Consider the following 13,413-nt stretch of genomic DNA (forward strand, 5'->3'; position numbering starts at 1 on the left):
TAAGTTTCTACGTACATTGTGCTGGTCAAAGTATCTACCATATTTTTTCGGACTATAAGATGCACTACCCCCCAGATTTGGGAGGAAAATGGGGGTGCGTCTTATAGTCGAAATGCAGCTTTCCTGGCTCACTGTGCGGGGGTAGGAGGTAGGCAGTGGTGGAGCAGGGTTTTTTTTTTTTTTTTTTCCTATTTTCCTTCTCTGAAACCTAGGTATGTCTTACAGTCCGAAAAATACGGTAATTTTAGCACTATTCACTTAGGTTAAGGTAAACGGGAAAGGCATTTAGTTGACCTAAAAATGGGACATTTAGTTGGTGGCTGCCTCTGATTGACAAAGAAATGTTTTATGTTTCTATTGGCAATTATTTAACCAAGGCACCTATTTTTAATGAGCATATATCCATCTGTCAGTACCAAGTATAACCAGATACGCAGAATATTTTTGTAATATAACTTTTACTATTTAAATTGAGAGATTTAATATCACCTGTTACAAATTATAGGATGAACAAATAATTGTAAAGAATAATTCATGATTTTAACAAGGTATTCTTTTTTTAAAAAAAAGATTTTATTTATTTATTTTTAGAGAGAGGGGAAGGGAAGGAGAAAGAGAGGGAGAGAGATGTCAATGTGTGGTTGCCTCTCATGTACCCCCACTGAATACCTGGCCTGCAACCCAGGCATGTGCCCTGACTGGGAATCGAACCAGCAACCTTTTAGTTCTCAGCCTGTGCTCAATCCACTGAGCTACACCAGCCAGGGCTTAACTAGGTATTCTTTATTAAAGTTACTTAAATATAAATGGAATCAAAGTATTACAGAAAATTTACAGTTGTTAGTAAGTTGAGATTCCAGTTAAGAATAGACTAAAGCCTTAGCTGCCTTTCTTCAGTAAGTAGAGACACACTATATTGCTCATACCTTAAAATAAGAAGGTAAGTGTTCTTTAGTAATACTAAAGTATCACAGAATACTAAAAAAATCTTAAATGATTTTCTTTTGGCCAGAAAAAGATGGGATTAACTTGAAAAGAAAGTTTAAGCCTTAAGTTTGAAGTCTTGCTGAAGTCTTAAAAAGCTTTCAGCTTGCCAAGTCATAGGATGAAAAGAATAATGATACTGAAAGAAAAATTAGTTAAAAAATTACAAAGTGTTTTCTTCGTCTTAAAATGTGTATTGATGCATTTGGGGTTATATGGCTCTTCCTTAATTATTGTGTCCCTAATAAACTGCCATTAAACCTATTTGGTTTTAGACGTAATAATCCTCTTAGCTATTAACTTTTTTTCCCTTTCTCTATTTTGGTGGGGAAAGATGTTTGCTTTTTGCTGCCTATAAGAATTACTTAACGTTTGCTATAAGTAATTTACATTTCATCCTCACCCATTAGTCTTCCTGCAGGTGCATGTTCGGGTGGTGGGATGAGATGGGGGTGAGACCACAAGGGGTCAGAGGAGGAGTTGCACCCTGTGGTCTCCCTCCCTCCTGCTGTCCTCTCCTTAGCCGGTAGTAAGTAGTAAGTGAGGCTTTAGACTTACTTATGCTGGAGGAAGAGTGCCCCATAGGGCATATGGGTGTATTAATTAAGAATAAATACAGCGTTGAGGCGGAAAACTTGGAAAGAAAAGAGCAGTGATCCCTTCCACGGAGACATACTTTTTTCCGAGGAACCGCAGTTGTGTGGATGCGGGTAGACTTTTTTCATGGGGACAAGTTCTTCCAGCATTTTTACCTGCACGTTCCAAGACAGTCGGGCCCATCGGTCCTTTCAGCAGTACCTGCCTTAGGCACTTAACCTTTCCTGGCTCAGGCACCCCAAGACAAAAAAATAATGGCCCAAATGAAAGAACAGATCAAAGCTCCAGAAAAAATACAACTAAGTGATGAAGAGATAGCCAACCTATCGGATGCACAGTTCAAAACACTGGTAATCAGAATGCTCACAGAATTGGTTGAATTTGGTCGCAAATTAGATGAAAAAATGAAGGCTATGCTGAGTGAAATGAAGGAAAAAGTATAGGGAACCAACAGTGATGGGAAGGAAACTGGGACTCAAATCAATGGTGTGGACCAGAAGGAAGAAAGAAACATTCAACCAAAAAAGAATGAAGAAACAAGAATTCAAAAAAATGAGGAGAGGCTTAGGAACCTCCAGGACATCTTGAAACGTTCCAACATCCGAATCATAGGGGTGCCAGAAGGAGAACAGGAAAAGCAACAAATTGAAAACTTATTTGAACAAATAATGAAGGAGAACTTCCCTAATCTGGCAAAGGAAATAGACTTCCAGGAAGTCCAGGAAGCTCAGAGAGTCACAAAGAAGCTGGACCCAAGGAAGAACACACCAAGGCACATCATAATTACATTCCCCAAGATTAAAGATAAGGAGAGAATCTTAAAAACAGCAAGCAAAAAGGAGACAGTTACCTACAAAGGAGTTCCCAGAGGACTGTCAGCTGCTTTCTCAAAAGAGACCTTGCAGGCAAAAAGGGGCTGGAAAGAAGTATTCCAAGTCATGAAAGGCAAGGACCTGCACCCAAGATTAGTCTATCCAGCAAAGCTTTCATTTCAAATGAAAGGGCAGATAAAGTGCTTGCCAGACAAGGTCAAGTTCAAGGAGTTCATCATCACCAAGCCCTTATTATATGCAATGTTGAAGGGATTTATCTAAGAAAAAGAAGATCAAAAATAGGAACAGTAAAAATGACAGCAAACTCAGTTATTAACAACCACACCTAAAACAAAAACAAAAGCAAACTAAGCAAACAACTAGAACAGGAAAGAATCACAGAAATGGAGATCACATGGAGGGTTATCAGCAGGGGAGTGGGAAGGGGAGAGAGGGGGAAAAGGTACAGAGAATAAATAGCATAAATGGTAGGTAGAAAATAGACAGGGGGAGGTCAAGAATAGTATAGAAAATGTAGAAGCCAAAGAACTTATCTGTATGACCCGTGGGCATGAACTAAAGGGGGGGGGATGTGGGTGGGAGGGAGTGTGCAGGGCGGAGGGGAATAGAGGGGGGAAAATGGGACAACTAATAGCATAATCAATAAAATATAATATTTAAAAAAAGAATAAATACAGCTTTGAATTTTAATATTGAGGAGTTACAATTGTAGATAAACATAAATTTTTTGAGGCTATTAGTAAAATGATCACTTTAATTATTTCCTTTTAAACAGTTTAAATTGTGTTTTTCATCTTAATATTATTTCTTCACAGTTCTTTTCTAACAAATGTCAATGTCACTATTTCCATAGCCAAGTGAATTGGGAATACTTATTATTACCAGATTCTTATTTTTATCTATATTATCTACTTTGTACTTCTAGAGCCTCATGAATAGAACTACTTATATCTTTAGTTTTAAAATCTATGTTTTACTTGTTAGCCACAAATTATCTGAGTTACTGATCTCTCAGTAAAATTAGTAAAGAATGGAAAAATGATGCTGGTCTTATTTAGTAGGTACTGAAAGTTAAATAATTGTCTACACTTCTCATTCTTCCAAGTGGGAAGTTTCAGAAATGTGGCTATGAGAATTTTTTTTTTATATTTCATCATATTGTATGATATTCTAAGGCTTAGCATTATTTTGATTATAAGTACTCTTGAGGAACTAATTATTACTCTGAATAAAACATACATTTTCAGTGGGAAGATGTCCTTCCCAGGAGGTTCTCAGTGGTTTTGGAAAAAACTTACTCTTTTTAATACATAATACACAGATATAATATATACTAGCACATAACAGACATACCTTTTTTTTTCTAGACAGAGGGGAAGGGTGGTAGAAGGAGAGGGAGAGAATCATCAATGTGTGGTTGCCTCTCGTGCGCCTCGCACCGGGGACCTGGCCTGCAGCCCTGGCATGTGTCCTAGACCAGGAATCGAAACAGCGTCCCTTTGGTTCGCAGGCCTGCGCTCAGTCCACTGAGTCACACCAGCCAGGGCCGACATACCTTTTATGTGTAATGTTAAAATAATATAGGAAAAATGTCTAAAAAGTTTGTTTAAGGAGGTTGTAATGTAAAAAAGGTTGAGAAACACTGATCTAAACCCGTATGATTTAAATAATACATGTAAATGAATTTGATCATGTTGTTGGCAAAGCTAGTTATAGCCATAATGTAACTTTGTATTTTAAAAGCAGTCCATAATCTATAGTGATGTAGGACGCCAATTTAAAAACGCTCACAATCTTATGTGAGCTATATAGGGTATGTATAGAAAGCAGATACAAGCGAAAAGTAGGGTACCGTGAACAAGTCACAAATTGTCTAGCCTTAAATAACCCTTAAATGTACAAAAGATACTTGTTTCTCTCTACCTCATGATTGCCTGGGGGAACCAACTGTAAAAAAACAAACAAACAAAAAGCTTGATACAAAGGCTTACAGGGTTAGGGACTCAAGGACACTGAAGTCTGTGACCGGCAAAGAGATTTTTGGCTTCAGTATTCTGTCTGCTCAGGCAGGGTGGGAGTGAATGCTGCCACCATAGCACGAGCAGGGGAGCCTGAAAATTTACTTTTTCAAGTGGAAACTCATCTGGTTTGAGAAAAATCTATTCAAACCACTATTACAAATTAACCTTTAAGTCTTTTAATTTTTAGTAAGGTAATTATTGGTAAGGAATCTTACATCTTTTTGTTTGGGCCAGAAAAAGAAGTGATTAAGTGGAGAAGAAACCATTAACTATGTGTAGACAGAAAGGAAATCAGTGTTTTCTAGGCTTGGGTGACTTCAGAACACCAACTGGATATAAAAAATAGCACTTTATTCCAGAAGAGGCGCTCTGTATCCCATTGCCATTTACTTATTGAATGGTTCTCCATCAGTGGTCTCCCAGCACCTTTAATTTAATTTCCTTTTTGCTTTCCACTTGTGCTTTCCTTTTAGATCCCAATCTTGATTAATAGTATTATTCCTTTTTCATTCTCTAGGTTCCGAAACCCCAGAACCCACTTTGACTTCTGTCTTTTTTTATTCCGTAAGTTTCATCAACTGGAGAGTCTTTTGGATTTTACCTTTAACCATCTCTGACATTCGTCGTCTCCTCTCTTCCTGTTACCTTCTGGTTTTAAGCCATTCTTGATGTTTTGCTTGAACTACTGCAATGGCTTCTGACCCTTTTGTCTTCAATTTCTCTATGCTCATGATACATTACATGCCGTTGTCAGAGGAATCTGCCTGAAGCAGAACTGTGAGAAAGTTACCTGGGTGGAAATGGCAAGGCTTCTTAGTACCTAGCCTCAGGAGTCCTAGAAAATCATTTCTACTACATTCTGTTAGTCATGCAAGTAACAGAGGATCAACCAAGATTCAGGGAGAGGGGAATTACTCTCCATTACTTGATGTGAAAGTATGTACAAGAAGCAAAGGGAATAATGGCACTTCATTTTTGGAGACTATCTACTGTAGTTCACCCACAGGCCAGCACAATTCATAAACTTCCCATGTGCAAAATAAAATAAACTCACCCTTCTCCGAAGATGCCCTAAGTTTCAGCCCAAAATTTTTGTTTAAATCAGGTTCAAAATGGCTCACTCATATAGCTGGGAATTGATGTTGGCTTATTTCTGCCAGTAAAATTATTTGAAGTTAATCCTGCTAGGTTACCAACTCCTTGAGGGTAGAAACTATTTTCTTTTATTTAATCCCACCACCATGCCTATGGTATTATATTCAACATAATAATAATTCAGTAGATTTGTTGAAATACATTTAATTATTTACTAAAGAGAATATTAAACTTTAGGCACCAGGAATGCATAGAACATTGTTCATATTCTGTGTGAAAATGTGGTATACTCCCAAGAAAATACGGTATTGTATATATTCTTTCATCTAACATTTGGAGGTTGGATGCCAGAAGACTTCCTAATACACTAAGTAGAAATCAATTAAAAATCACAAGTAAAAATACCCAAGTAAAAATCAATTAAATTCAATAGAACTTTGAATTTCCTCAGCATTTGGACAACAGCCTTATTTTTATTGTTTAGAAATGAAATTTCTAGGAAGACAAAATTCTAACCACTCAGATTTTGGCAGTATTATTTGTTACAATGCAGGCATGGGGGAAGCAGTTGTAACTCAGTGACTGAACTGAGATTCCACAACTTGAGCCAAGTTGGCTCTAGTATGAGAAACTGGAGTCTAATGAGAGAACTGTAAAGGTTGAGATGGAGCTTGTCTTGTGCTTGGCTGTCTTCCTTGAGGAAGATGGGAAAGTGCTAGCAGCAGGAACTAGTATGAGAACTCTGCTTGTTGCTCATGGATTGTCACGGTTTTAGTTCAAATCTTGTCATGCACTAGACAATGAGTATAGGAATGCCTTCACGTTAGAGAGTGGAAAAATAAATGCATAAAGTCAGGAAGATTGAGAATTTCCTCTCAAAAATGGTGGGCTGCATTTTAAAATTATCCAAAGGGAATTCAAGGTAAGAATAGAACACATGATATGACTAGGATTTGATGCTGTGGACTCTCCAGCGGTTCTGTTATTCTGAGAGCAGCTGAAATGTCCTTTCCTTTTAAAGCTAGTTTAGAACTTTTCTTGTAATGAGGGATTTTGAAATGGATAGTACTGGAGACTCTTAAAAAAAAAAACTGAGCTATTCTAGTCTAGGTCTCTCTGGGTGTTAATAGCAGAGTCCATTTATGAATTAATACTCATTACTGGGCTTGGAAGATGAGTTCTACACTCCGCTCTGAGATACTTTTCTATTAATGTTCATTGCTCACAGAGAGTGTTTGTATATTTTCGCCTGTGTTCCATCTGAGTTCTATTTCGTTAACTTTGACTTTTTCAAGATATAGATTGACTAGTTCTCTGATTATCCATCCAGAAACATGTTTCAGCCTCTCTGTAACCTGGGATGTTTTTAGAAAGGGTGTTTACCCAAAAGACCGAGTAGAATATAGTACGTTATTTAAATAAGCAAAAGTTTCTTATGAAATTGGAGATACCTTCAACATGATAAATTAGTTAATTTTATGTTTCAACTTCTTTGGTTAGTGGTTGGAAATAGTTTTGGAACCATCAGGTCTGGGTAGCAATATAAAGTAATCATATATGGCATTTGCTATTGTAAATCAGTCATTCACAGGCTTGCATTTTGCCTGGTTTTTCAGGAAAATGTAAAGGTCCAGTATTTCCCTGAAGGGTCGAATTAGTTGCTCCACCTTTCCCACAATATTCTCCCTGCCCTTAACATTTCCATTTATTTTACAACATTAGGAATGATGAGCATTAATACCTGAATTACTGTTTCAACCTTACATTGACTTAGATGAAATAACACCTAGTACATACATATTTTTTTAAAGTTGACACTTCATTTTATATGATGGTGGACTAGGTACCCTGAGACTGACTCTCAATTTCCTGTTAAAACTCATGAAAACATAGAAGATGATGAATAATCAGAGGAACACCAAAACCTTGGTTTGACAGTCAACCTATTGCCACAATCTAAGATATTCACTCTAATTTACTGTATTCACTCAATTGGTCAATTGAGTAAATATCACTCAATTTATCAGAGATATTCACTCTATTTATCAATCTAAGATACAGTACAAAGCTGATTGAAATGGGCTGAAAAATGCCATCATTCACTGACTGATGATAAATAGTTAGAAATAAAAGCAACACAGAGGTCTCTAAAAGCAGGTATGGGGATTAATTCCTTTTCTTTTCATAACGTTTACCCCCAAGGCCTTGAAATTCTAGTACGTTACCAACTAGAAAAATGGGCAAATATTTTTCTTCAGGGAGGGTGCTGATTTTTAAGGCTGTTTAGCAAATAGTTAGCTATTCTTTTCTTTTTGTCTTTCTGCCTAAGCTCTCTATTAACCAATTTCTACCTATTCGACCAATTAATTAACTGATATTTTCCACTCCCTTTCTGTGCCTGTGGCACCCTTCCTTACCCTGGTGCTGCCAGGCTGCCAGCTAGCAGGCTGGTGTACTTCTCCCTCTGCAGTATTTCAGTTCACTTGTGTAATCATTATGAATCAACCATTTATTCTTAAATCAGTTGTTCTGTTATTTTTCTCTCGCAATTTAATTTTTATTACACTGATGTATTATGCAAACATATTTTTATATACAGGGTGGGGCAAAAGTAGGTTAATGGTTGTTTATATGGAAAATAATACAATAATTAGTAAATAATAATACAAGAATAAACTTTGTGTTTCACACACAACTGTAAACCTACTTTTGCCCCACCCTGTGTGTGTGTGTGTGTGTGTGTGTGTGATGATGTTTCGTATTTTAGAAATTTTCAGCAAAGGTGAATCACTGATGAATACTGACAAGATGCCTGCAGAGATTTGGGATGAAATCATAAAGATGTAGAACCAGTCTCTACTCAGATTGCTTAACAGTTTTTAAGTGTTTCAGTTCTTGATCAACTTTAGAAAAACCAAAGCTAGAAACCATAGATGATTTATCACACGTATAGTTGAGCAGAAAATATGACACAGGACTCCAGTCAGTAGTGCCAGAGTCAAAGCAGAAGCTTTGACATTATATCATCAGGGCATTGGGAAATGAGACACACATTTGTATGTTTATGGTAAAGTTAAAGTAGGACATCATATATACTCACATATCCTACTTTAACTTTTGCTTTCAACTCAACTTCAATTCTTTCAGTTAACAGATCTATTGCCAGCCATAGTCATATTGATAAGAGGGCTTCCACTATGTCTGTAATTTGCAACCAATTTGGAGACTAAATCTGCCAGAAATGAAATAGGCAGGAACAAATGGGAACTTAGGGTAGAACATTGCTCTTGGAAAGTGTCCAGTCAAGGAAATTACTATTGATGGTAGCATGGGCCAGAAGAATACCATGATACTCCTTTGCTGAAGACAAGCCTCCCATTTGTTCGGAGCACCAGGGCTGATACAGAAGACTGAATACTTTAGGCATAGCCACCTTGGATGGTAGCCTTTTGAGAACTTGCAGTCAGGCTACATCTGTGCATGTGAACTTATTATTCACTCACTCCTTTCTCCATTACTATGTCTTCTGTACATCCTTCAGGCATGGTTAACAATCTAGTTATTATATTTATTTCTTTTTGTCCATTGCCCTTGGTAAAAAAATTACCTCTTTGAGGTTAGGAAACTTGTTAGCTTTTGAATCCCCTGGCAAATATCTGGTACAACAAATGTATGTCAAAATAGCTAACTCTAGACAAGAGAGAGACTTCTGCCAATACCAAAAGAAAGACCAAGGGTACCTTTAGCATTCACGGGGTGGATGTTACTTCTGAGAGGGTAAGTAAAGGGAAAGTTATCCTAGGAAACCATGACAAAGCTGTATAGAATGACAGAAAAAAATAAGAGTAACATGAAGACACACAAGAACAACTTACCCCTTAAAAATGATTTATTACAGGTACCAGAAAAAATTTTAATGAAACCTCTTTGGAATTCTCAAACTGTGTTTGAGTCTTGATCTCTAAGTACTATGAAGCGAAGAGCAAAAAGCTGAAGTAAAAAGATGACAAGATATGGTGGAAAATGGGAGAAGCTCCGTAAGGAAAGATTGTTGGGGGTGGGCTGTGACAGAACGTGGTCATTAGTGATTCCGAAGAGTGTAGCTGACATTGTGAGAGAGTGCATCACTGACCTGGATTAAAACAATAAAGCCCATGAGACGCTTTCCAAGAATGCAGGGAAAGGAACACGAGTGGTAACAGTGAGAAAGAAGATTACAGGACTTCAATGAAAGAACTATAGATTTTCTTTTTTATATTTATTTTTCAATTACAGATGACATACAATATTCGTTTTCAGTGTAGCACATAGTGTTTAGTCAGTTAAATACCTTATGATCATCTTGATGTCTAGTACCCATCTGACACCACACGTAGTTATTACAGTATTGTTGACTTTATTCCCTGTGCTGCACTTTACATCCTCGTGACCACTTTTGTAGCTGGCAATTTGTACTTCTGATGCCTTTCACCTTTTTCATTTATTTTCCAAACCCCCTACCTGGTGATCTGGTGACCATCAATTTGTTAAAAGAGTGAAAGATTTTATTTAGGGAAACAAAGAAATGGAGCAGAGGCAGTGGTCAAAGATATAATTAAAAGTTTTCAGAGCTGAGAAGGTCTCGCTTTATAGGTGAAAAGGGCTAAGTTTTGTATAATATAAATGAGAAGAGAGTCACCTATAGTACATCTTGGTAACAACTCAATTAAAATGAGGACACATTGTCAGAGTACCAGGTAAAAAGACAAATATGGAACAAAAGCTAGACTGACTTAGGTTTATTCTCTGTGATGAGAAGAATAGGAAGTGTTGAAATTATTGTATACTCAAATTTATCTTTCATATATGAAGGCAACAAAAGACATTTTTAAATAAAACCTATGAAAGGTACTCTTTCCACATTTTCTTGATAAAGTCAACTCAGCTGACCGATATATGAGTCAAAAAGTAGAAGGCAACAGAAATAGACATTGTGAAATCCATGCCCTGACTGGTGCGGCTCAGTGGGTTGGGCATTGTCCTGCAAATCAAAAGGTTACTGGTTCGATTCCCGGTCAGGGTCCATGCCTGGGTTACAGGCCAGGTCCTTGGTTGAGGGTGTGTGAGAGACAACCAATCGATGTTTCTCATGCGCACAGATGTTTCTTACCCTCGCTTTTTCCTTCCCGTCCCCTCTCTCTAAAAATAAATAAATAAAATCTTAAAAGAAACTAGAACATTGAGGTTCCTAATTTTAAAAAAATACAAGAAAGAAATACACATTGTGAAATGTATATTTGTTGTAATACCAACAAATACACAACAAAATATACAACAAATGCACATTTGTTGTAAAACCAAACTGAATACCAAATAATTGTCATAATACCAAACTGAAAGTAGAAGTGCCCATCTAGTTTTGGCAGAACTTTTATAAGGTAATGGTAGCTTCCTAACAGTAATGTGGATCTGCAGCTTCAGATAATGTTAATATCTGAAAGAGGCAGAGAACACTGTATGCGTCAGCCTTCACCTATCAGTTCTCTGACACGCTGTGTTCTCTCTTACATCTAGACTTTGCTGCTAAGAAAAAACCAAAACATTAACCATCCCACCTACCCTCCAGCCCCAGCCCCAGCCCCAACCCCAGCCCCAGCTTGCCTGATTGATTCCTGGCATCCTTTGGGACTCAGCTTAGATGTTACATTCTCTGGAACCTTCCCGTGATATCTTTGAGTCAGGGCAAGGTGTCACTCTTGTGTGCTCCCATGAGACTTCGTGTTTACTCACTGTTTTCTCACTTACTATAATGTTCCTTTAAAGGGATGTCCTACAAACCCGGTGAAGTCATGGGCTGGGTCTCATTAATCATTCTACCATGACACACCTAGCAGTCTTTCAGGAAAGTAATCTAGTAATATGTGCCAGGAGCATTTGAAGTAGACATTGCTTTGGAAGATGTGTGTCTCAGCTTTATCATGTGAACAAATATTTTAAGAGACAATAACAATTAATGAGTTTTTATTTTTAATCATGTCCCTTAAAAATAAGCAACCCTTTAAGGGAAAGTTTGTTTATAATGATGAATCTTATGGGAAAATATGAGGTCTGTCTGGAAAAAGTCCAGGCATTATTAATATAATGAGAACACTTTGCATGACATAGATGTAACCTGGCAGCCAAGGAGAGTGGACTGGAATGCACATGCATGAACAATGATGACCTCACTGTACTGGTCAGTGGGGGTGGTAGACACTGCTGAGTGAGCATGTGTACTGTGTGGTCATCACATTTAGAATGAGCGAGTAGAACAATGAATCTGCATCACATTTTGTGTGAAGCTTGAACATTCCTCCACAGAATCTGTTTTGATGATTCAGAAGGCTTTTGGGGGTGACGCAATGAGTGCAGCACAAATACAAGTGTGGCACAACACTTCAGAGATGTTTGAGAATCTGTTGAAAGTGATCCGTGTTCTGGAAAGCCTGTAACAAGCAGAATACTTGAGAATGTTGAATAAATGTGGGCTGCAATCAACAAAGATTGGCCATTGACAGTACAAGAACTCGAAGCTGATCTGGGAATTCCAAAAACTAAAATCACCTTTGAAAGGGAAGACATTTCAGACCTTTGATGAAATTAAGGAAAATATTTGTATGATGAGGCAGCTCACAGCGATTCCAAGAAAGGATTTTGCAGTGTTTTGGCTGGGAGCACTGTGTGAGGTCCCAGGGTGTCTACTTTGAAGGGAACTGAGGCATCATTGTCCTATGTGCAGCGTTTCTTGTATCTTGTATCATCTTCAGTAAATGTGTCTCTTTTTCACATAGCATGGCTGGATACTTTTAGGACAGACTGTGTATGTGCTTTAGCAGAATCGTCTTGCATTCGGTGTTACCGTCTTTTAAAGATCAGTAGTAAGTCTTTGGTACTTGTTGGCCTCTCTATGTTACCCAGTGTTACTTCTTGTGTGTATACTGTTTCACTTCAGATTACATTCGACTACCTTACTACACTGGCTTCACACGAGAGCCTAATTTTTCTCATGAACAGGTTTCAAGGTTGGTGGTCCAGGACTCATGATTTATTCCATCGGGTCATCAAAGGACCTGGCCCCTTTTACCTTACAGCCCTGCCATCCTTAGCCTGTGACTTTTCTCAAGGTCTCAAGATGGTGCCTGCTTCTCCAAACATGGCCTCTGTGTGCCCACCAGGCAGGAGGAGGGGCAAGGATTAAAGTTAGGCCAGTAGAGTCTGCTGACTTTTATTAAATTAAGGATATAATTTTCTGGGAAACCCTATTAATTGAATTCTAATTATGTTTCATTGTCCAGATCTATGTCACATGGCTACCCCAAGCATGCAGAATCAAGGGGGGGCGGGTGTGGGTGTGTGTGTTTTAAGCTAGGGTTGTCATCCTGAGTGAAGTTTGGTTTCTGTCAGTAAAAGAGAATGTAAGAATGGTTATTGGATAGACCACTACCAGCATCTCCTCATTAGGCTCATTAATGACTAATGCCCTAGGGCATCTACCATATTTTCTCATCATTGCCTACTCCTCCCTGCCTCCTTCAGCTCAAACTGGAGTTGTGTTCTGTACCCTTTAGAAACATCTGTGCTGAATGAATCAGTGCTGCCTATTACAAGTTTGTTTGTTTTTTTAAGATTGTATTTATTTTATTTTTAGACAGAGGGGAAGGGAGCAAGAAAGAGAGGGAGAGAAACATCTATGTGTGGTTGCCTCTCACCCTGTACTGGGTACCTGGCCCGCAACCTAGGCATGTGCCCTGACTGGGAATTGAACCAGCGGCCCTTTGGTTCACAGGCCAGTGCTCAATCCACTGAGCCACACCAGCCAGGGACTGTTACAAGTTTCTTAAAAACTTGTTCTCAAGACTTCGTGT

General features: G+C 38.1%; 1 protein-coding gene across 2 annotated transcripts in view; it reads left to right on the top strand.

The window, feature by feature from the left end:
• The window catches only part of MAN2A1 (mannosidase alpha class 2A member 1), a 158,214-nt gene that overhangs the window by 89,453 nt on the left and 55,348 nt on the right, over positions 1-13,413 (top strand). The gene's annotated exons all lie outside the window — the stretch shown is intronic.

Source organism: Desmodus rotundus, chromosome 1 (genome assembly GCF_022682495.2).
Source record: "Desmodus rotundus isolate HL8 chromosome 1, HLdesRot8A.1, whole genome shotgun sequence".
Lineage (NCBI taxonomy): Eukaryota > Metazoa > Chordata > Mammalia > Chiroptera > Phyllostomidae > Desmodus > Desmodus rotundus.